The sequence below is a fragment of the Saccostrea echinata genome, unplaced genomic scaffold, assembly GCF_033153115.1.
Source record: "Saccostrea echinata isolate AGI-Se365-2 ecotype Australia unplaced genomic scaffold, CSIRO_AGI_Sech_v1 ptg000015l, whole genome shotgun sequence".
Classification (NCBI taxonomy): Eukaryota; Metazoa; Mollusca; class Bivalvia; order Ostreida; family Ostreidae; genus Saccostrea; species Saccostrea echinata.
The window spans coordinates 6,396,323-6,417,270 of NW_026889764.1; the positions used below are offsets into that span (position 1 = coordinate 6,396,323).

General features: G+C 33.3%; 1 long non-coding RNA gene across 2 annotated transcripts; it reads left to right on the forward strand.

Annotated features, from left to right (window-relative positions):
• The first annotated feature begins 230 nt into the window (after positions 1–230).
• On the forward strand, positions 231–20,504 carry LOC133187453 (uncharacterized). Of its 2 annotated transcripts, XR_009721191.1 has the most exons (10): positions 231–306; positions 8,462–8,558; positions 9,080–9,185; positions 15,434–15,619; positions 15,803–15,915; positions 16,018–16,116; positions 16,214–16,410; positions 17,078–17,161; positions 17,254–17,388; positions 19,015–20,504. It is a non-coding gene; the product is annotated as an uncharacterized LOC133187453 (long non-coding RNA). The 2 variants fall into 2 exon arrangements; XR_009721192.1 differs by lacking the exon at positions 8,462–8,558 and having other exon boundaries at positions 241–306.
• Positions 20,505–20,948: the final 444 nt, after the last annotated feature.

Consider the following 20,948-nt stretch of genomic DNA (forward strand, 5'->3'; position numbering starts at 1 on the left):
TCTGGATCCGCCACTGCCCTACAGTTACTGAGTTATATAGATTATGTACATGATGTATGTAGGGTCTTTTGTTGTTAAAATGACTTGTCCCACCCTAAAATGGCCAAAATAAGTACCTTTGCCATCATACTTTGCAACTGTCCCACTCTAAAAGTCATAAATATTGCCTGCATATTACAAGATTTTCATTTTTCAGAAAAGTGCTGGTTACCGGAAGTTCACAAGAACCAGTTAAGCGAAGGTAACACCCTACAACATGAACATGAACTGATCACTGAGACTGCATTGCGTATGAAAGACAGTTTTGTAAGTATTTGTAAGCTTTAAAGTATAAAAATCTTCTCTTGTTACTTTTGAAGATGGAAATTTAGAAGATGCTTGAAGTTCATCGTATGTACTGTGAACTTTGGAAAGTTGTCACTTAGTTGAGAAAATTCGAACTAGGTCAGTTGTATGTGTCAATTTTTCGGAACGATAATCTTTATAGTGCCCGTTTTATTAATTTTTTATACACGTACAATGAACACAGTCGGGCCTGCATTACAGTCTATCCTTGTTTGGGATTGGGAAACACAGAAAAGTTACAGTGTCTGTTTAAGGGTTTTTGGTCAACTCGTATGATCGTACCTAGCCAGTAGGTCAGATCTTCTCCTACAAGTAAGAGCCTCGGTTAAACGTCCCTACGCTCCTTATATACCTCGGAGCGCCAAGTCAAAAGTATATCGCCGTGAACCTCTAGCATGTTGAGTAGATCAGATCAAACCCAATAGGTCAACTCATATTAATGAAACTACAAAATTCGTAACCAGGAGAATTGTTACAAGCTGACTCCCCTATATAAATTGATGACAACTCGTAACTTAACAATATTAACAACTTATTACCCCTTTTGAGGTCAACATGGTGAAATACGGACCCAAGACTTGGTCTACGAGGTGAACTGACCTGACCATAGATAGAATGTTCTATCGTTAAAATGATAAATGTCCTACGGACCCTGTTTAATGATAGAATGCATTCCGTGTATTGTCTATGTAGCAAAGAAAATACGGGAGATAACTCTAACTTAGTGCATTTACTCTGAAAAATCCTGAGAGTTCTGAATGTCAACATGGTGTGTAAATTTGAAACGAGTAAAAAATGTTGGTGAAAAAGTGTTGAATTCTTCCATTATATGGATGAAATTTTTAGATGAAAGGTATTTACAGTCTCAAAAAGGTTTTTTCTGATTAATTTGACTGTTATTTTCAATGCAACTTCATTAATTTTCTCCAAAATCATTTCGGAGCGATTCTGCAATTTTCTGCTATATTACTGGTATAGGGGAGGCATTCTAACTGTAGTGAGGGCCTGTCCCAAGACACAGTTAGATTATTCTAATTAACCTGACCAAGGCCACTATGAGGTCAGGTCTGGTTAGCAAGTCGGTCATGTCAAGGGTCCTTCTTTTCACCATGTGGAACTCGTATGGGGTATCAATTGTTTTATTATACCGATAAGAAAATTATATATTATACACTTGAGTGCATGATATTGCATTACATTACCAATGTTTTTTAAATGGGATCTTGATTTGCTAGTGAAGTTGTTTATGCTGACTTCTGCAAGTCATGTAAGTTTTTGCATAATGATTTACTGATTAAAACAATTTTTGATTGACAGTAACATGCATTAAATTGTTATGCCCTGTTCACACGGAGAGTTTAATTCACAGTAAATTAATGCGAAGTAAATAATGTGAATTAAAATAATGTGAATTAAATTGTGTTCACACGACAGCTAATGCGAAGTAAACTAATGGGAATTAAAATTTTATTTCTACAGTAAGGCTATTCAGTAAGGCTATTATGACGTCATTTTCAAATCACGTCACCTTATGCGCAGCAAACCCATATTACATTCTGTCATAGTGTCTATGCACATTTCAGTGATTAACATAATTTTTCTTTGTTTTCCACTAAAAAATAGCATAAGTATCCATATCTGTCCACAGACATGTGGTATGTGACTTAATTGTGCCATTACGCATGCGTCAAAATTTAATTCGAATTAGCTTCGCTTAGCGTTCACACGGAGCTAATGCGAAGTAATTTAATGTGCAGTTAATTAATTTGAATTAAACTAATTCGCATTAAATTCCCTGTGTGAACGCGGTTCAAATTTAATTCGCAGTAACTTATGTTTAATTCGAATTAAACTCTCCGTGTGAACAGGGCATTATAATTGAAGGTAACTTTTACTGAGCAAAATGAAAATCTGGCGCAGAATTTTACTATAAAGAAGAGCCAAGTCTGCATTTCCTGGAATTGAATTGTAACAAAATTTTTTTCAAATGAATAAACAAATAAATTTTTTGACTTATAGGCCCTAGATCTGTTGTATTCCGTATCATAAACAGACAATGCAAATTTTATAACACACTTTTTTAACGTATAATCATTATTCTATGCATTAAGTCAGGGATCTATATACTAACGGGATAGGCATCTCCTTCAGAACCATGTTTACTCGCCCAAAACATCACACACAACACTACAAGTTTTTCAAACTATGTTTATTCTCAGTAAAAAATTTGTTTTCTAATAAATGTAATCTGTTCTTTTTGTTTATTGGAATGGATATTTAATAAATTTTAAAGTATACGTTGTAAAATAATCTAAATGTAAAGCAAATTACCACCAAATTTTGCAATTCTCGGCCGATCAGGGGCATTATGGGATATTCCAAATTATTGACTCAATGAAATTGAGCCTATGATATTTTCTGAAAGAACAGAGGTCAGTATATATATATATATATATATATATATATATATATATATATATATATATATATATATATATATATATATATATATATATATATATATATATATATATATATATATATATATATATATATATATATATATATATATATAATTATAATAGTAACTTGATCCGAAGAGCCGTATCATGTCAAGTTGACATGCATGGATCATCAGATCAAATGAGACGCGAAGTTTCGAGTTTGATCTGATGATCCGCGCCTGTCAACGACACGTAATACGGGTCTCAGGATCAAGTTACTGTTATAATGATAAATTTATTATATAACCCTTTACAACTAGCAAAATATAATAAAAGGAAACTTTTAGGATCAATTACATAACTTTTATCCGTTAAGCAAACCATTTTATCAAGGAACTTTTTGATCCGTGAGAATAAAAACAGCATTTATCTGTGTCAACTCAAAACCATATAAATTATGTTTGTATGTTAACATGTTAAGATTTGAATTGCCTTGGGTACGACTTGACTACGGCCATATGACATTGGGTGGCAGGGGATAGTTTCATACTATAGTATGCGCTGTCAAATTTCTTTAAAAACTGAGGTATCCCATGATTGATGTGATATTTTATGTAGAAAAATGAATAGAATAATTATGGGATTCATGTACATGTGCAGTGTAGCAGAGCTTGCTGAGAAAAATGATGTGCATCATGTAGGTGTCACAATGATGCTTAGCATATATATATAGAGTTGTAAATGCGAAACTAAGACATTTGGTCAGTCGCAGAGGAAATTCAGCTGAGAAGCAGTGGTGTGCATCTCAGAGGGAAGGTGAATGGCCCCAGATCAATTGGTGAATTTTCATTAGGGCATGCATTGTTCTACAGAATACTGGGTGTTTTATCCTGCTCACTCGGGAATGGGATGGGCTGTATAGGTGCGACAGCAGCCCAAATCTTGGAAAAACAAGCCAAAATCTTTGGAGACCTCCAAGTGCATTTTCGGTACATGTGCACTTTAATATATAGGTTACATGTTATATGTTGACACATTTTTTGAGTTATAGATATATGAAGTGCAATTAATTAGCACCCAAGAAACTGCCCCAAACTATCTGTTTTTATTGACCTCATGCATATGCCTACCCCCTCGGCACATGTTTGGCATTGAAAAGAAAAATTATCCCCTGCCACCTTGATAACAGATATGTGGAAATTAATTTTCTGTTTTTAGAACTTCATGGAGATTTGTCATCTATTACAGCAAGTATTTAGAATAAAATATATTTAAACCAAAATCATTTTTTAATGCCAACTTTTAGAGATCAAAGAGCGAGCCTAGATAATTAATTAGAATTTGTTAGTATGGTATTTCATTGTACATGTAAGGCCATTCCAAATTTTTTCTATGTTTAGCGTCCGCGTGTGCCTTGGTTTTTTGACATCCCTTATAAAAAAAAAACAAACAAAAAAACAAACAAAATCAGGAGTCCTGAAATTGTTTATTCTGGTTGAAATCATTGAATTCTGTCAATTTCTCTAAGTATTTGTCTACAATATGCCATATTTGGAATATTTTAAGCATTTAATACCTTGATTTTGCTGAGGAATAAATATTTCTACGAGAAAACTAGATTAATGGAATCATATCCTTTGAATGACATCATTTTTATGACTATAATGACTTGTGTTTTACTTTTTGGTCTGTGTGTTTTTTGCGAATAGGTAGGGAGGTATTTGAAAGATGGGTGGACGCTAAACATAGAAAAAACTTGGAATGGCCTAAGGTAATATTTTCTATGCGCATCAATTTCATAAATCTGTGGTGCAGCCATGCAAAATGACTTGATATTTTGGAGTTAGGAACCACATCAGAGGAAAAGTTTGTTGCTTTGCCAGTGGATGTCAATATGTTGATATGTTGATTGGTGGCTCTGATTTTATTAGGTCACCTGAGTCACTCAGGTGACCTATTGCTACATGTATCTGTTTTCATCCGTCGTCGTGCGGGTGTGCGTCTTGCGTAAACTTTTTACATTTTCAACTTCTTCTCAAGAACCACCGGGCCAATTTCAACCAAACTTGCCACAAAGTATCCTTGGGTAAAGGTAATTCAAGTTTTTTCAAATGAAGTCCCACACCATCTTCCAAGGGGAGATAACTAAGAATTAGTGAAAAATTAATGGCATCTTTTAAAAATCTTCTTCTCAAGAACCACTGGACCAGGTAAGATGAAACTTATGTGGAAACATCCTCAGGTAGCGTAGACTCAAGCTTGTTAAAATCATAACCCCCAGGGGTAGGGTGGGGCCACAATGGACGATCAAAGATTACATTATAGGAATACATAGGAAAAATCTTTAAAAATTTTCTTCTCCAGAACCACTGGGCCAAGAAAGATAAAACTTATGTGGAAACATCCTCATGTAGTGTAGATTCAAGTTTGTTCAAATCATGACCCCTGGGCAGGGGAGTGTAATTACAAAAATTAGTTACTAGCCTGGGCTAGTGGAAGTAACAAAGTTACTAGCTCGAGGTTGACAATCATCACTAGCCCATTAACTACCGAAAACAATACATGTATAAGTATAACAAAAAGGTAAAAAAAAAAAACATTTAAGTTGAAATAAATAAAACAAATAGTGGTTTGCGCTATGTTATTGTCAGGTACTTCTCCCTATTTTTAATTTTTTATCGAATATAATTGTCACAGAAACGACTGGCGATAGCAACACACAATACATATATGTTGAAAAGAATTAAAGATTATGATTTTACAACAAAGTTAATTCGTATATCAGTTCAGTCGATGTAAATATACGTATACTTTCGTTTCAGATTTACTAGCCCGACAGGCTAATGCAGTATAGATTTATGATAGCCCAACCTCTAAAATTGGTAGCCCTGGGCGTTGGGAGATGGTAATTGCACACCCCTGCCTTGGGCAGGGCGGGTCACAATGGGAGATCAAAGTTTTACATGGGAATACATTAGAAAAATCTTCTCCAGAACCACTGGGCCAAGAAAGATGTAATTGATGTGAAAACATCTTCACGTAGTGTAGATTCAAATTTCTTAAAATCATGATCCCCGGGGAGGGTGGGGCCATAATGAACAATGAAATTTTTACATTGGAATACGTAGGAAAAATCTTGAAAAAATTATTTTCTCAAGAACAGCAAAGCCATGATTGGTTATATTTACATGGAAGCATCCTCAGGTAATATAGAGTGGGGCCACAATTTATGATCAAAGATTTACATATGAATACATAGGAAAAATCTTTAACAATCTTTTTCTCAAGAATAGCAAAGCCATGATTTGTCTTATTTATATGGAAGCATCCTTGGGTAATGTAAATTCAAATTTGTTCAAATCATGACCCCCTGTAGGGAGGGGACACAACAGGTGATCAAAGTTTTAGTTAGGAATATATAGAAAAGATCATTTAAAAACTTTCTTCTCAAGAACAACAAAGCCATGATTAGTCATTTTAATACAGAAACATCTTCAGGTGCTGTAGATCACTAAATTTTCATCCTCAGGTAATATAGAGTGGGGCCACAATTTATGATCAAAGATTTACATATGAATACATAGGAAAAATCTTTAACAATCTTTTTCTCAAGAATAGCAAAGCCATGATTTGTCTTATTTATATGGAAGCATCCTTGGGTAATGTAAATTCAAATTTGTTCAAATCATGACCCCCTGTAGAGAGGGGACACAACAGGTGATCAAAGTTTTAGTTAGGAATATATAGAAAAGATCATTTAAAAACTTTCTTCTCAAGAACAACAAAGCCATGATTAGTCATTTTAATACAGAAACATCTTCAGGTGCTGTAGATCACTAAATTTTCGGGACACTTCATTTTCGCGAGATAGTCACTGACTCCCTATTAACGAGACAGAATATCACGAAATGTGTTTGCTCTATATAATCTTTAGGAATACTAATATAAGCGAGAATGAAATTTTCACAAGCACACTGTCTCACGTAATTACGCAAAAATAAAGTTCTTGTGAATAAAAAGTGTTTTACAGTAGTGTATATTCAAGATTATTCAAATTATGACCCTCGGGGGTAGGATGGGGCCATATTAGAAAATAAAACTTATAGGAAAAAAATCTAAATGGGGGACAGATTAGAACTTAATTTATGAGTTGTTACTGAATATTAGACTAATTATTTCGATGATCATGATCGTCCTATTTTTCTTGCTTTTGGGCAACAAATTAAGGTTCTTCTATCAGTTTATTTTATACTCTATGGATCCTCTATGGATTGTTGTTTTATACTCATGTGACCGTTAAGGCCCTTGGGCCTCTTGTTCTATGATACATCATGGATATCATTTAATTTCGATGACGAATACCAAGAGTGCAGACTGCAATGAACTTACAAACTAGAAAATCAGGCTTTCTTGCATTTTGTGGGGCCAGCCAAATGGCGCAGTGCACATTTTACACTAATACAGTGGCTATACAAGCTATAATTTGGGTCCATTAAAAATGAATTTGTAAATTTTTTTATTTGTTTACCGAATAAAATTATGAAAATGTTGTAAATCACACTTGAAATTGAACATGTGATTTAGATGGCAAATCATAATTATTGATTTTCGTTTGTGTCGGCATCCCGGTTAAAGTTTTAGGAGCAAGTCCATTCCCAAGTAACTATAAGCTGTACCTGGACCCAACTTACATGGATGATGCATCTAGGGATGGACAATACTAGACTTGTTTCAGATACTGGATCTGACCTAAATTTTTCTAGATGAGTGACCAGGTTAAAGTTTTTGGAGCAAGTCCATGCATTTCCAAGTAACTAAGCCCTACCTGGACCAAAGTTGCATGGAGGATGCACCTAGGGATGGACACTACCAGACTTGCTTTGGATGCTGGATCTAACCTTTATTTTCCAGATGAGTAATTATTAGCCTTACCAGAACCAAACTAGCATGGAATGATGTATCTAAAGATGGACACAAGAAGACTTGCTTTTGATGCTGAATCTGACCTACATTTTTCAGATATGTGACCAGAGTAATGTCTTTGGAGTAGCTCTATCACTATATGACAATAATTGTTATGACTAAACTTGCATGGATGACGAAACTAGGGATGGACACTACCAGACATGCTATGGATGCTGGAACTGACCTACATTTTCTTTATGAGTAAACAGTTTAAGTTTAAAGTTTTTGGAGCAGGTCTATTCCCATGCAACTATAAGTCCTACTTTAACCAAACTTGCATTGATAATTGATCTCTCACAGTATTGGTACAAGATTTACCTTACTTATAGATACACATGTACCATTCATTGAGCTTTGTAATCTTTGATTACCTATGTTTATATGTTGATAAAAAAAACTCAATAAACAGTTAACTTTTTTGTAAAAAGTATCACTAGTCAACCAAGAAACTTGTTTTCCCTTAGATCGAACACAGGTTTTGGTGGTCATTTGATTACAGGCAAAGAATTGATTAAAATTTAAAAAAAAACTTCTAATATTTGGTTGATAAAATATTTCAGGAGGGATCATTTCAATGACAAAACAAAAGGTTAACAATGGTTTTCAAAAGGGTGTCAATTTCATTTGTTATCCTCCAAAACAGGCACCATTTATGTAGTATGTTATGAATTAAAGCTTATGTATTCCCTGATCACATCTGTTTTCAGAGAAGACGAACGTCACCTTCGTCAGAAGCAGATTTTTACTGCCAGGCTGGCTTTGACCAAAAAGGTTTTGAGATCAAATTTATATCAGACTATAAAAGTAAGTTTATATTATTGATTTACTCTCAACATCTGTGGTTTTGTTTTGTAAAGTGGATGGATGTAGAAAGAATAATATTGCTTGAATTTCATATTTTTTCATTTATTTACATGATTATAATTTTATATGCTGTTAATTTATAGTTTTGTGCAAAAAAGTTTAAGTCCAGATTGATCTGTATTTAAATTTAAGTTTGTATATTTTTTCCAAAAAATATTTTTTGTATAATTTTAACATAAATGATGTTTAAACAAATTGGAAATACTGGGACTGATTCTAGAGCAATCCCCTAGTTACAATATGATGTCACACAAAGACACATTTAGCAGAAGACTTGTACCTGGAAAATAAGATCTCAGAATCTGAATTGATAAATTTTTTTGTAATATTTTGTGTCTATAAGTAAGTCTTTTATTGAACCTATTTGACCAAAGTGAGCATCGTGGCCCATGGGCCTCTTGTTTGAAGACAGTTTTAATTTTTAAAAGGTGATGTTGAATCTAAATGCTTTGATGTTTTAGACATCCAAACGGCTAGCTCAGATGTGGAAGTGGAATCGGACCCTTTTAGTCGGGAATTCAATGGGAAATTCATTTGACAGTGATGATGATGATGAGATTAATTCAGGTAATATATATAAATATAATTATACAAGTTGCACTACCCAGTCTGCTGTTAAGCTAATTTCATGATAATGTCATAAAGAGGGATTTAATATTTATCATGTTTATTCACATGTTTTTGGACACAAACTATTTTTTTTATGTAATGCCACCATCAGTATCAATACTTCATAAAGATAGGCTTCACCCAGTCTGACTATTAAGCTAGATTTATAATAAGGTTATGAACAAGGATATATTTTCATCAAGGAGCAGTGGTCTAGCTTCCACTTGTTGCAGTGTCTCCTAAATTGTGCACATCATTGAAGAACCATTTATAAAATTTTCAGATCAATCAGCCAGAACATTGTTATAGCAAACATGCTTAAAATGAATTTATATGCTTACATTGAAGTGATTTCCTTCCCCATAGATTTAAAAGTGTTGTAAATGGAAAGTTTATGCTTATAAAGAATTAAATATTTTGGTCCCTGGCTCTTTGCTATTGTAAGCATGTTTTACTGTATTATTCCCTGTTGTTTGAATAATTAATTTATCTTTATTTTGTGTGATGCCATTTTTACCATATCTACTAGTGTTGTCAACGAGTACCTAGTTAACCGGTTAATCGGCAAACAATGCGAGTATCAGATAGTAAAACTGCTACTCAGTTACTCGGATATATAGACAAAAGTAGAAAAGAAATGTTATTTTGTTAAGAAATGAATCTACACCTCTACCATTTTATTTACCATTATTTAACGTTAGACTTGATCTAGCTTTTCACAAACATGACCGATTTGTTTTGATAACACTTAGTTTTCACAGTTTATCTAATTGATGGCTTTGATTGCCAAGCGGTATACAATGTAGAAAACCTGGGTTAATTATAATTAACTCACTTATACTGTGCTAGTCCGCAGTACAGGATTATTTTTAAACAAGATGCCTCCACAGCCATCAAAAGCATAGATTCCGAAATGTTTTAAAAGAATTTAAATTCGAAAGGTGTAAAATATGTAAAATGAAATTAACATACACAGAAACAAAACTAAAGTAACATTATATTTAGGACATCCGCAAAAATTGCCAACTATTATAGGATATTCAAGAACAAATTCATTTAGAAGCTTTATTTTGTCTTTTTGTAATTAAAAATAAACAAATGAAATGCATCTACAGTGCATTTGCGTTTGATATTGGCCAGTATGTAAATGTTAAACATGGAAATTGTAATGACGTTACATATATTACAGTTATTATTGAATACATACCATGAGCAAGGATGTTTAAAGGTCTAAAAAAAAATCCATCTGTGTAACCGTTTACTTGATCGGAAAAGTAAGCGAGTAACCAGTTACTAAAAATTGTCCGATTTGACCACACTAGTATCAACACATAATTATAAGATTGGATGCTGCTCGGTTCGGATGGCCAGAGTCATTTTTATGACATAATTGAAGACATATTACTGGCATTTTGTTTTTCTCACATTACTTGAATTCTAGGTTGTCTACAACAAAAATATTTAAATTGATATTTGTAACAGAGATTTAATTTGCAAATTTAAAAATAATGTTACAGTAGTTAAGAACTGGAATTAGTTTAAAAGTAAGAAGAACTGGTATACATAGCTAACACAATGAAGCATCGGCAAAGTATTGAAATTATGAAGAATAAGAATCAGAGTGAAATGTATTGAGCATGGATGAAAAGAAGTGACATACTGTAATGAATGAGATTGAGTGGCCTTTTGCTTTTACTTAAGGATTTTCCAAAACACTGATTGATTTGTATTTGAGAATAAATTGTAGTATTATTATGAGATGCAAATCCAATTTAAAAGCTTCATCAAATTAAAGACAGACTGAATTATATGTCAAAAGAATGTGAAATGGCATTTCATTTTGAAATAAAAACATGATTTCAACTCAGAAAAACCAATGGGGTACAAAGTAAACAAACTGGAGTGACATACCTAGATTCTCTCTAATGGTCTAATACATGTATGTTTAATTTGGGATGATTATTTTGATTCCTTCATTCCATAGCAACATTGATGTGAAGCCAGCAATTTTTTTCATGCCACGTACAGTATCTAATAATCTCTGCATTAGTCACATACCTCAGTATTTGTGTCAACGTTTTGCGTTTCTATCTTTAGCTTTAAAATTTATCAGGCAGATGTAGTGTCAGAGGACAGTAATTGCACACGTAGTGATTTTCCTTCCCAGAGTATATTATTTACACACACATGTAGTGAGTTTCCTTGTCTGTTTAAAATTATCACACACATGTAGTGAGTTTCCTTGCCAGAGTACATTATTTACACAGATGTAGTGAGTTTCCTTGCCAAAGTACATTATTTGCACACATGTAGTGAGTTTCCTTGCCAGGGTAAGTTATTTACACTCATGTAGTGAGTTTCCTTGCCAGAGTACATTATTTACACATATGTAGTGAGTTTCCTTGCCAGAGTATATTATTTACACACATGTAGTGAGTTTCCTTGTCTGTTTAAAATTATCACACACATGTAGTGAGTTTCCTTGCCAGAGTACATTATTTGCACACATGTAGTTAGTTTCCTTGCCAGAGTACATTATTTACACACATGTAGTGAGTTTCCTTGCCAGAGTATATTATTTACACACATGTAGTGAGTTTCTATGCCAGAGTACATTATTAACACACATGTAGTGAATTTCCTTGCCAGAGTATATTATTTACACACATGTAGTGAGTTTCCTTGCCAGAGTGCATTATTTACACACATGTAGTGAGTTTCCTTGTCTGTATACATTTATCACACAGATGTTGTGAGTTTCCTTGCATTGGTTTATTTTCATTTTCGATCAATGTTTGGAATCAGCTTCTGTTTCAATGTTATCGATTATAATCAGACACCAGATTTCTACTTTACAAAGCATAATTTCGAAATTTTAAATTCAAAAGTAATGAGAATCTTTTATCAAGTATATTTTTAGAATCTACACACCTAGCTTAATTAAAAATCAAAACAAAAAATGGGGGTTAATGTGCTTCTCTTGGCGGTATTGAGCATTTAGTTTGACTTTTTTGCACTGTAAATACGTCTTACACATAAATCAATTTTTAAAGTTTTTCCTCCAATATTTTTTTCAAATAAATTATGGGAACAAACGCAGTCTTATTTCACCTTGAATAGGTGTATTAAAATTTGTGACAACAAAAAATTTTCAAATTACTTCGCAAGTTCAATTATTTGACCTTTTTGCACTCAGAAAATATTTTTCTGGCATTAAAAAATTTAACAAGCAATAAAATATCTTGAAAGTAATGACATTTTACTGAATTTAAGAAGAATGGTTAAAAGTATTTTATATATTCAGAGAAGAAAATTAAAAGTGGGGGTCTGTGATGTTAATTTTTAGATATTACCAAAATAGTGCTAATTTTAAGCTTAATTTAAATTACGGCTATTTTTTCTGGATTTTCACAATATATTTGCTATACTTATCAAATTTAATGATAGAATTCATGATATTTTATTTGATATATAATTTAGGACCAGCATAAAACAATTCATGGCTCAGAATAACTCTGTGTGTAGGCTGCATGGAAAAATAGGAATCCAAACTTAATATACTTTAATTACTTTGAAAGAGAAAGAAATGATCATTTTCCTCTAAAAAACCTTCCGCCACAAAATATACTGTACGTGTACATAAATTGGCGTATTCAAAATTTAGCGAAAATTAGCGAAATCACTGGGTTTTGAGGTGTTGGCGACATCATGAATTAGCGCTATAAATGTCTGTACAGTATATTGTATTTATAAATGATTTCTTAGTGGTATTCATGAATTAGCGCATTGTTGTCTGCGCCAAGGGCCCCCTAAAATATGAAGCCTGCTTTTTTAAGTACACATACAGTATTTCCTCACTTAATGCTTTTGGTATGGAGTTTTAACTGAATATATTTTAATTGGTATTGTAGAATCCAAATTTATTGTAAGAACTAAAACATTATGCAAAAGTGGAAATACAGGTTAAGACAAAAATCTGCTCAAAAGCTCAGGAGCATTTTACTTCTTCTGGAGAACCACTTGGCAATTTTAATTTGTTCAAATGAATGGTGACCAACTTTTCAAGGAGAAATAGCTATGAAACAGTGAAAATTTGATTCATATAAAAATCTCCTTTTTATAAACCATTGAAACTTATGTGGAAGTGTCCTGACATGGTATAGATTCAAGTTTGCATGTTCAAATCTGACTTAATGGGGTAGGTGGAACCAGTATGGAATCAATATTTTTTTTACATCAACATATAAAAAAAATGTCATAATAAGATGCAGTCATAACATGGTAGTTTGTTCAATTGTCTTTTTGAAATTAAAAATAAATAAATGAAGTGCATCTACAGTGGGGTAGGATAGGGCAACAATTAGGGGTTGAAGTTTTTCATTGGAATGTATTTCACAACAGGACATTGATAAGTGATATTAATGTGCTAGCTGTTATCCTCAGAAAGTGCTGTACAATTTTTTTCCCAATCATGGTTCCTAGAGGTACCCGTAGAGTGGCACAACAATAGTGGATTAAAGTTTTTTGTGGGAATATAAAGGAAAAAATGTTTAAAATAAAAAAGAAATGGAACTTTTTTTTTAAATACAATGTATTTTGTGATAAAGAACAAACAGCAGCATTTTTTTTCTTCCATAACTGGTACCATTGAACAGAGCCATTCCACCAAAAATGTTAATTATTCCTAGTTTGAGAGCATTAATATTTTTCATCAAATTTTGAATTCATCTATTTTTATGAGGAAAAAATTGTAAAATGCTAAGTTCAAAATCTTTGGGATTGGTATTTTGACTACTTTGTATGGACATTCTTTAAATAGTGCACTGTGCACAAAGGATGACTGCACTTAAGGACATGCGAAATTTGCAACAAAATAAACTTTTAAAACAAGCATTTTTCTTTTCATTGCAAGAATGGTCAACATCCAATCTACAACTTTATGTAATTACGTTTAATAAAAGTGTGTATTTACGAAGTTCGAATCTGTTTTCAAAGGCAGGGGTCATCACAATTTCATGAATCTCCATTCGATAATGAGGACGCCCACTTTTTTACTGACTTTATACATAGTCAGCGCATGTTTGTCTATTGTTCTACGTTTAACAGTAGTATATTTGCATAAATAATAATGTTTCAAAAGGAGATTGATAGACAAACATGCGCTCATGGTTAAAAGGAAAAAAAACTGCTTCTTCTTACATTTGCTCTCTGTGTTGTAACCAAGGATTGTGACATGCTGAATATTATAATTCACCATGTGATTTCTTACCTCAGGTAACTTTGTGAATACTAAATTCCGTCACGTGACTTGTAAGGTAGCATGTTTGTGCTAACTAGGACATTGTGTTCGAACACGTTAAGTCATCTGGCATTGATATAAAGTCTGCTTTAATTACATTGACGTGCTCATATTGTTAATTTCGTTTTGAAACCTTTATCAGAAGTGTATTTGTGCCATACAGAATGGAGAGGGAGATTGGAAAGAGTGATCACGTTCTTTTTTCCAAACATGTCATTGTTATTTATCAAGTCTAATTTTAGACCCATTCTTAGAATGTTAGCTCCACCTCTCATGCATACCTAATGTTCAATCAAGGGCAGATAAGTGTAAATTCACTATATTTGGAAAGCAGTAAGGACAAAAAACATTGAATCATTTTATTGTATCACAGTCTAAAATCATTTTAAGATTTAAATTTGGTTCCAAATTGACAGGATTCTCTCAAAAACATACAAAAGTGAAATAAGGTTTAGATATAAAAGCAACAGAAGCAACCGAAAAAGACCCAAATATAGGCATTAAGTGCAGTCATCCTTTGGTTGAGAATGCACATTTAGTTAAGTATTTTAGTATATCCCTATTTGTTCAACCTATATATACTGTCCTGTCTGTCCACTTTATTTTGCAAGTCATCTAAATATTTAAGTGGTAGCCAAAGAAATTCATTTTCAGGTGATTGATTAGTTTTTGTAGATGTGTATGAATTTTGATCTCTCCCCTGAAGCTAAGCTGAAGTGAAGTGATAATTCTGTTGAACATGAATTGTTAGATATCAAATGAATTCCAAACTTTAAGACTTCGTTTCAATACGAAGGGATATGTTAAGATTCGAGCATTGATTGGTGTATACAATTAAAAGAATGTCTTTGTGCTTGCATGATGAACTGGGTTGAAAAATTTTGAAAATATTAAATGTTTCCCTCAGCTTGTTGTGATCCTCCTGGACATCCAAGTGTTTTCGACATTGATGAAGATTTTGTCACTCTGTCTCTGTTGGACCAAACCAAGAAATGATGGTTTTAAGAAGATTATAGGATATGTCATAGAATACGAAGACCCCACCACTGGAGGCAGGCTAATGACTACCCAGTAGATGAGTGTGTTTATGAGGGTGAGTAACTGATTACTTGTTGACACATGTATCTTTCTTATGAACTAGTAAGTGGATTTACATGTCCTTTTGTTGCATGTAATTAGTATATTATGGCTGAAAACTGTGAAAAGATGTTTTACGAAAGTGATTCTTGAAATTTGTTTTGTTTACAAAACTTAAATTTGAGAATTTTTTCATCAGTGTAGGGATTAAAAAAGGACAAGGAATACAACTTCCACATACGGGCCAAGAATCTTGAAGGTTTTAGTGAGTCTAGTGATGTGATTGGTCCCATAACCCCCATTTCAAATACAGTAAGTATATTTGAAAAAATTATAACATTTTAAAAAACAATTACCATATTGTACTTTAATTTCAATTATTTTTTCTTTCACATTTTTAAACTTTTATTTTAGCCAAGGTTTTGCCACCTGGTGTACCAGAGGCTGTCAACAATTCTATAACTTGCCTGAAATGGGAACCACCTAAGCATAATGGTGGCTGTAAAATTACAGGTACTAATTTAAAAGTAGAATAAAAAAAGGGAAATGTTGATCTCTGTTCAAAACACATAAACACTGTAGCAGTTGATAATATTGATTATCTTTGTAGACTACCTTGTGGAAGAGAGGTTTAAGGGAGCAGAGATGTGGTTTAAGTGTAATGAGTACCCCTGCACTGACCTCTCTTTACTGTCACCGATCTTCCTCAGGACTCAGAGTGGGAGTTTAGAGTTACAGCTGTTAACTTTGCTGGAAACTGTGAGCCCAGTCTGTGCTCACCAGCATACAAAATCCAGGAGAAAATTGGTATGTTGTCAAGTTAATAAATGTATAGTACATTATTATGGTACTAGAAAAAAGATTTGGAGGTCAAATTAAACCATAATGTGTATTTTCTTCTCAAAGCCCATAATATTCTCACTTTACTGGTCAGGAGCTGAAATTTATGTGAAAGCTTCCTGATGTAATAAAGATTTTAAATTGTTCAAAAAATGGCCTTTGAGGTAGATGGGGCCACAATAGGGGATCAAAGATTTACCTTGAAATATATACATACATTTATGTACTGGTTAAAATCTTTATGAATCCTCTTAAGAACAACTGGACCACAAAAAGTATTTTTAAACCTTCTTGTAGCTTCCTTATTGTTCAAATCATGGCCAAAGGGAGGAAGGAAGCCCGGGGGGGGGGGGGGGGGGGGGGGGATTCAGAGACCCTTTAGAGTTAGGATAGGGTCATAATATGAGTTCACAATTTTGCATGGGAAAATTAAGGAGAAAAACTCTTTATAAACATTAAGAAAAGCTTCTTTTAAGTTACATGGGAAATGTTGTAGCCCATGGGACTCTTCTTTGCATGCACATAGTAAAGGCAAAAAAAATAGATAACCCCTATTGTATTCATAAATTTGAATCTTACTTTTTAAGAAAAGTGTTATTTTCCAATTTAATATCTAATTTGAATGTTTTGACAGAGTCTTTTGCAATTGAGCAGGATGAGGAATTACACCAATCATTTGTAAATGAAAGCAGCAGTCATGATGTTGTCAATGAGAATGGTAATCTATATTTATGATGTTATTTGGATGTTACAAATTAAAAGTTAACCCAATAAAAATGAACAGTCTTAAAATGATAATTTCTTTTTTAGAATTTTAAATAGGATATGATACAGGGCCACTTTTAAGTGATGAAGCAGACGAGTATGATGATGGTAATGATGATGAATCATACCATCCTTCAAGCGATGAAAAAAGCTGTGATGAAGATACCATTAATGATCTTGGTAATAAAGCTGAAAACAGAACTTTCTTAAGCTCAAGTAAGCTTTTCTGATCAAAGTTTGTCCATTGTCCATCTCCAGCGTCATTGTTGTTTCAAATTTTCAGCTCCTTCTCAAGAACCACTGCGTCAATTTCAACCAAACTTGCCACAAAGTATTCTTGGGTGGGGGATTCAAGTTTGTTCACATGAAAGGCATCACCCTATTTTAAGGGGATATAATCAAAAATAAGTGTAAATTTGATGGCATCTTTAAAAAAATCTTCTCCAGAAACAATGGGCAGAGTTGTTTACTTGTATAAATTTTCAGGATTTCCCATGAATCTTCGAGTAAAAATGTGCTCTACAGATTCACGTTGAAAATATACAGATTTTCCCTAAAGACGGAAAAAAATCGGAGTCGTTCACAAAATTTGTCAATCAGTTTGATAAAGAAGCTTGTTGATTGAAGTGGTCTTATCAAAAATGATCTAAAAACAATATAATTACGGCAAATGTAAAATATGTAAGCAACAGTAGACAGCATACGGTGACATGCGTAGTTAGTGCTTAGCATTTGTATAACAAGGGGTTCTTCATATAAAAATGTCTAATAAGCTGGGTTGCATTTTTACTGACAAACTGCTCAAAATACTGACAACTTCTAGAATACTGACATCAGTTAGAAAAGTTAAACAGGTCTGAGTGGGCCAGAAAAATTATTCTCCAGAACAGCAAAGCCATGACAAGTCATATTAATACAGAAGCATACTCAGGTAATGTAGCTTGAAGTTTTATCAACTAATGACCCCTGGCAGAAGGGTGGGGACACAATGGGGCATAAGACTTTTACATGGAATTATATAGAAAATGTCTTTAAAGGCCTTCTTCTCAAGAACAGCAAAGCCATGATTTGTTATATTAATGCAGGAGTATTTCTCAGGTAGTGTACATTCAAATTTATTCAAATCATAACATCAAGGGGTAGGATGGGAGAAGTAGTTTCAGGTTTGTTCAAATCATCACCCACAGGGCATAGGGTGGCACCAATTGTATAATTACTCAAACTTTTCAATACTGAACTGATTTCTGCTTTTCTCTTGCAAAAGGGCTCAGGTGTCATGGACCATGGGCCTCTTGTATAAGGTGTTATGTATTACATTGTACAATATGTAGATTGTTTAAAGTGAATTAAAATTATGTCAGAATTTCTGTCTTGAATTTTAAGTATGACTGTTTCTTTATTACAGTTAAGGATTAATTCCATAAGTTGTTTTTTCTCCAGACATGATCACAGTCTGATAAATTGACAAAATTCATTTTAAATAAATTACTTTCCTTTGCATCACATTAACATGATGTTCATTAGCCAGCATTATAAATTATAAATATCTCCATAAGGAGCTTAAATAGAGTGTTTCAATCATGCCTAACAGATTGAAGTATGGAAAAACAACTTTCATACCTCTTCCTTAGGTTTGAATGGGTAAGATGAGGCCATAATAGGCAATCAAAGCTTTGCATAGGAATATATAGGGGGGAAATGTGCAGGGCCATTGTGACTTGGGTGAGCCATGTGGCCCATTGGCCTCCTCTATAAAAATAAAATGAATCCCTTTTGTCAATACATGTACATATATAATAATTTCAGATATGCCCAGTAAGCCTCTCAAATCTGAAATGCAGCAGAAACAAGCTGCACTTGCAAGTGACAGTGAAAAGGACAGTGAATGTGAAGATGATCATGATGATGTCAGCAAAGTTTTACCACAGTCAGAGAAGCGAAAGACCAGTTTTTTAGAGGCCAAAAACATCGTCTGGGAACTATGATGATAAAAAACATTCATGTCTCTTTTGTGAGAAGTTTTGCCAGCAGGCCAATTGATGGTATGCATATCATATAAGCCCATAGCTCTTTAAGTACAAAAAATTGTGAGATTCGTTTTTGCATATAGGTTCAGGATGGAGCTGAATATTGAAAAAATATATCCTATAAATTTTTTTTCATGGACATGTAGCAGACAGCTGTTTGCATAATTTAAGCAAGTAATTATTTTTTAACCAAAATTTGTGAAATTTATCGCTCATGACCCATTGTTCATGCAAGGTTTACCTATTTATTATTTATATTGACACTGCAACAGGCCCATAGAACCCCCACCCCCCCACCCCCACCCCCCACTTTTTCTGAGTATAGTATTTTGCTATAGTAAAGTATCCTTTATATCCTGGTTGACCCCCCCCCCCCTTTTTGTTGCAATAAGGTCGGTTCAGTAAATAATGTTTTTTTTTTTTTTTGCTTGTCAGATATTTTTTGAAGTCCCCCTACTTTCGAAACCCTTGCTATGGGCTGTAAATTGAAGTTTTAAAAAATCCTTTACTGGTGAACATCTAGCAGGCAAACTAGCAGGCATAAAATTAAATATGAAGATTATGAATATTAATCAAACTCAAAAGTCCATTAGAATAACCCATATTCGTAGCAGAGCAAACATGGACCTCTAAAATTAATCTTAATTAATGCTTAGCCCTCTAATTGAAGGCTTCTTAATGTTTCAGGCCCATGAAAAGGCAGAGTTAGTCATAAATTAAAATGTTTTATACAGTATTAGCCAGTATACCTTATCCTCTTTACTTTTGAACTTCTAGGAGTTCAGCTGCATCAATATGATAATAAATATAGAATTCTTGTGAAAATTTACGATTTTTGTTACATGGGTCTAGATTTCTAGATCCAGGCGGTTTTGAAATGACCACAGCCTGAGAAATTCATAATACTCAGGTAATAGTCAAAGCCTAAGGCCTTTTGTTGCATTTTAAACACAGGAAGTTATTAACTGCATGATATTTATATTTCTTGCTTGGTTGTCAGCTTTAAGCTTAAAGAGTTTTTTTTTATTTCGAAATTTGTATGTTGTTTAATGCACTAAGAAAATGCCACTATATTTTGCACAAATACTGACTGATTGTCCTTGATTGTTCTTCTGTGAAAATAAACTTATTTTGGATACCTTAAAAATTAACAGCAAGAATTATCTATTTACACTTGGCTTATACATGTGTATCTTATTTCATGTCAGCATTCTTTTTATGTACTTTTTTTGTATAGTTGATGCAATTAAATTGTTTCATGCAAACAAACCGTCTTTTTTGTTTGATCTTTCAAAATGTTGTAAAACATTTGAGCAAAGGGATAAGAGAACTAAAGGGTGCTGTATGAACTGTATTTCGTAAAAAATCATGGTTTTAGAGAACAACATATTTGAGCAATGGGATTTTTAAATGCTGAATTGGAAAATGAAATGATGAATATGAAATGATAGAATGTTATGCATAAGAAAAACAATGAAGTGGACTTTCCCCACCAAAGTAATTTCAGTTTTTTGAAGTCATTAAATTGCAAGAATAAATAAGAGGGATCATTATTTTCCCCCTTATTTCAGGTCCGTAGAACGCGGAGGCCACCCCCCCCCCCCCCACTTTTTCTGAATATACTATATTACTATAATATTGTAAATTTTCCTTTGAATGCTGGTTGTGGTGTCATCCACATAAAAAAGATGTTATTACATGAACAGTAGTTAA